General features: G+C 43.1%; 1 pseudogene; it reads left to right on the forward strand.

Annotated features, from left to right (window-relative positions):
- The first annotated feature begins 1467 nt into the window (after positions 1-1467).
- LOC108513109 (elongation factor 1-gamma-like) lies at positions 1468-2751 on the forward strand (annotated as a pseudogene).
- Positions 2752-5071: the final 2320 nt, after the last annotated feature.

Below are 5071 nucleotides of genomic sequence, written 5' to 3' on the forward strand. Positions count from 1 at the left end.
TTTTGTCGCAGTACAGACCTAAAAGCCAAGGACTCAGCATCACGTCTTTGCATAAACCAATTTAGATCATGCTTCATTGCATTTTCCTATCTCTCTCATTGCTACTTTCTGCTTTTAAAATCTGTCCCTAGACTGCAGCTCAGGGAGACAGAGTTGAACGTTGCCTCCTGTCTCCTTGCCGGTTGACTCGCAATAAAGCTTTTTCCTTTCTCAAAAGCTGATCCCATAGTATTGGCTTCTATGCACATGGATAGCAAGCCCATTGCTCAGTAACAACATGACCCAGAACATTCCAAGGCATGATTATAAACACCAAATATTTCAAAATTGATGTTCAGTATTTATTCACTCTCAAAACATGTCACAGTTCCAGTTTCAATCAGAGCACAAATATTGCAAAAAAATGTAAGGCACATAGAAAATGTGAGCAAACCAAGATCATTTACATATATAAGAAAGCTTAGGCTCAAAGCAGGTGCTTACTCCAGGTCACACATCCCCAGAGTTACAGGACCAGGACACAAACTCAGGCCATCTGTACCCAAATCCACTGACTTTGCCACTAGTCCATACTAGCTCACATTGGCTAGCTCAGTTCTTCAGAATAACTCTACTTTATGGGGAAGACTGATAATATGAAAAAGTCAAAGCTTTACCATGATGCCACAGCTGGGGTGAGCATCAAGTTTATCAAAACAGTGGAGAGAATGAGGGAAAGAGAAAGGGGTAAAGGAGTCTCCTTGTGAAGTGATTCTTGCTTCTGATTCATATTCCTTATGGAGTTTTTCACCTTTTAGATCTCCTATTAATCTGAATTAGAGTTCTGTACCACCCTGTCTTGGTCCCACACACAAACACACACTTGAATAGTCTAATGGCAATGTGTTCTAAGAAGTCCAGAGAAAAAAAAAAAAAGAAAAAAAAGAAAAAAAGAAAAACAAAAAGAAGGCCAGAGAAGTCACTCTAGATAGGGATGCTCCATCCCAATGGATGCAGCTCTCTGTCCTGAAGTGCCTGGGGGAGAAACATAAGTCACCAGTTTGGGACTCCCTCCAGATAAACCCACAACCCAGATGAGAAGGGGCCAGATAAACAAGGCTGCCCTGTGCTCAGCCTCCTCTCTGGGCAGGGTGGCCTAGGGTCAGAGGGCAAAACAGGCACCTGTCCCCAGGGCTAGTCTGTTTTGTTTTTGTTTTTGTTTTTTAATCATTTAGGCAATGGCTTATCAAGAATCTGACTCCCTTTAATTAGACTGAGCTATGGACCAGGGGCCAGGAATTCAACTCTCAGCCCCACCCTACCACTATGGTGTGACTCACCTGGCCACAGTGCCTTTTCCTCTTGCCTACCTTCCCCACGGCCTCTCTCATAGGAGATAGCAAGTCTGCCTATCGGCCTTCCTCAGAGGGCTGCAATCAGGCATATGATAAAAATAACAGCAACACCCCCTTTCTCTGCAGAATCACCATGGTAGCTGGGACCCTGTACTCATGTTCTGAAAACATGAGGGCTTTCAAGGTGTCCATTGCTGCTCAGTACAGCGGGGCTCAGGTTCACGTGCTCTCCGCACCACCCTACCCCACTTTGGCCAAACCAACAATACTCTTGAATTTCTCTGCAAATTTCTTGCCAGCAAGTTTCCAGCATTTGAGGGTGATGATGGATTCTGTGTGTTTGAGAGCAATGCCATTGCCTACATGAGGAGCTGCGGGGAAGTACTCCAGAGGCAGTAGCCCAAGTGGTGCAGTGAGTGAGCTTTGCTGACAGCGATACAGTGCCAGTACCTGGGTGTTCCTCACCGTGGGCATCATGCAGCATAACAAAAATGCCACCAAGAGTGCAAAGAAGGAGGTGAGGTGAATTCTGGGGCTGCTGCATGCTCACTTGAAGATGAGGACTTCTCTGGTGGGTGAACAAGTGCCACTGGCTGATATCACAGTTGTTTGCATATTGTTGTAGCTCTATAAGCAGGTCCTGGAAGCTTCTTTCCAGCAGGCCTTCCCCAATGCCAACTGCTGGTTCCTCACCTGCATTAACCAACCCCAATTCCAGGTTGTTTGGGGGGAAGTGAATCTGTGTGAGAACATGGCCCAGTTTGATGTTTAAAAGTTTGCCGAGAGCTACCCTAAACAGGACACCACATGGAAAGGGAAGGGCTCACAGGAAGGGAAGCAGAAGCCCCAGGCTGAGCAGAAAGAGGAGAAAAGGCCAGCTGCCCCTGCTCCTGAGGAGGAGATGGATGAATGTGAGCAGGTGCTGGCTGCTGAGCCCAAGGCCAAGGACCCCTTTGCTCACCATCCAAGAGTACCTTTGTGTTAGATAAATTTCAGTGCAGGTACTCTAAGAAGGACACACTCTCTGGGGTGCTGCCATATTTTTGGGAGCAGTTCGATAAGGATGGGTGGTTCCTGTAGTTCTCAGAGTATCATTTCCTTGAAGAACTCACCCAGATCTTCATGAGTTGCATCTCATCACTGAAATATTCCAGTGACTGGCCAACCTGAGGAAGAATGTTTTTGTCAGTGTCTTCTTTGGAACCAACAATAGAAGCTTTGAGTCTGGGTCTTCCAGGGCCAGAAGCTTCCCTTTTCACTGAGTCCAGATTGGCAGTGGGACTACAAGTCATATACATGATGGAAACTGGATCCTGGCAGCAAGGAGACCCAGGCACTGGTTCAAGAATATTTTTGCTGGGAGGGGGCCTTCAAGAGTATGGGCCAAGCCTTCAGTCCGGGCAAGATCATCAAGTAAGCATCTCTTGCCATTGCCTAGCTGCCTGCACCTGCCCTTCAAGGAGATGGGGGTCATTAAATGAAACTGAACACTGAAAAAAAACAACAGCAAACATGAATTAGCATTTATAAATACCTACTATGTACCATATTCTTCACATATATGATTTTTATCTGCCAACAACTCTGTGAGGTAGTGATTATTCTCATTGTCCAGATAAGAAAACTAAGGCTCAAGGAATTAGACAACTTGCCTTAGGTCAGCAGCTGGTAAGAAGTAAGACTTCAATTGGAAGCCAGGTAATATCTGGCTGTAAAACTGTGCTAGTTGCGCTATGCCATGGTGCACTCACTGTTGCTCTCACCTTCATCACAGGGAAGAGCAGTGGCCTGTTGGAAGAATGATTACACTTTTTCCTTTCTTTTCTTTTTTTTACCCATTCACTGCACCACCTCTCTCCAGTGGACTTTTAATGTTGGAATCTGGAGTTTCAGACCCAATATATTAGTCTGTTTTCACACGGCTATAAAGAAATACCCATGACTGGGTAATTTATAAAGGAAAGAGATTTAATTGACTCATAGTTCCACATGGCTAGGGAGACCTCAGAAAACTTACAGTCGTGGCAGAAGGTGAAGGGGAAGCAAGTACCTTCTTTACAAGGCAGCAGGAGAGAAAAGAATGAAGGAGGAACTTCCAAACACTCATAAAAGTACCAGATCGCCTAAGAACTCACTCACTATCAAGAGAACAGCATGGGGATACCACCCCATGATCCAATCACCTCCCTCCCTTGACTTGTGGGAATTACAATTTGAGATGAGATTTGGGTGGACACACAGAGCCAAACCATATCATCCAAATTTGGGGAGTCATGCCCATCAGTCCCTCATTAATTTCACTGTGAGTTTGGGAGACCATGTGACTATTTTTCAGGTAATCCTCCCATTCTTTTAAGAAGCACAGATTGTACAGAATAATCCGTACATCAAATCCTTGTGACATAAAATTTACCTATATAGCAAACCTGTGCATGTATCCTCAAATCTAAAATAAAAGTTAAAAAATAATAAGAAATAAAATTCATAGTCATCATCATATCATGAATTAAAATTTACCAAGTATGTTTAAAACCATGAAGTCATAATGATTTTTAGTGAGACATTGGGAAAATGTACAATTTGGATAGTCAATAATATTAAGGAATCTCCAGTTTATACACAAAGATTAAGAAAGAAGACTAAGGAACCTAAGAGTAATAACGGTAATTGAGATGTTCTAAAAGAGTCCTTATATTTCAGAGATATATACAGTCAATACTCATTATTTATGACTCTGTATTTGCAAATGTACCTACTTGCTAAAATTTATTTGTCACCTCACAATCAATATTCCCAGTTTTTTCATGTCATTTGTGGACATGCGTAGAACAGCAAAATACTTGAGTTGCCCAATGTGCGTGTTCCCAGCCCAGAATGAACAAGGGGAGAGCTCTGCCTTCTTTCTTCAGCTCACATCAGTGTAAACAAGTGTCCTTTTTGTGGTGTATTTAATGCCATATGTTTCCATCTTTGTGCTTTTTTTTTTGGTAATTTTGCTGTTTAAAACAGCCCCTGGCCAGGGCCTGTGATCCCAGCACTTTGGGAGGCCGAGGCGGGTGCATCACCTGAAGTCAGGAGTTCGAGATGAATCTGGCCAACTTGACGAAACCCTGTCTCTACTAAAAATACAAAAAAAATTAGCCAGGTATGGTGATAGGCATCTGTGATCCCAGCTACTCAGAAGGCCGAGGCAGGAGAATTACTTGAACCCAGGAGGCAGAGTTTGCAGTGAGCCGAGATCGCACCATTGCACTTCAGCCTGGGCAACAGAGTGAGACTTCATCTAAAGGAAAAAAAAAAAAAGAAAAACAAACAACCCCCAAGCATAGTGTTGCAGTGCTGTCTCATGTTCCTAAGAGCAAGGAGGCTGTGATGTGCCTTCTGTGTATTAGAGAGGCTTTTTTCAGGTATGAGTTATAGGCCTGTTGGCTGTGAGTTCATTGTTGACGAATCAACAATATATACTAAATAAGGTGTCTTTAAACAAAAACATACATAAAGCAAGGTAATGTGTTGATTGATTAGTGAAAATGTGACCAGAGGTTCACAAGAATCTAATCCTGTATTTTCCCTAATTTAGTGTATGTAATGACTTTATAAAGCATAACTACCTCCAAATAACAAGAATAGACTTGGCTAAAATAGTTATAAAATATATGGCGAGGAGTGGCAGAGGGGAATACTATGTAAAGTGAATAAAATATTTTTGCTGGCCTGGATCTGGCCCTCAGAACCCG

The sequence above is a fragment of the Rhinopithecus bieti genome, unplaced genomic scaffold (assembly GCF_001698545.2).
Source record: "Rhinopithecus bieti isolate Rb0 unplaced genomic scaffold, ASM169854v2 scaffold_31446, whole genome shotgun sequence".
NCBI lineage: Eukaryota > Metazoa > Chordata > Mammalia > Primates > Cercopithecidae > Rhinopithecus > Rhinopithecus bieti.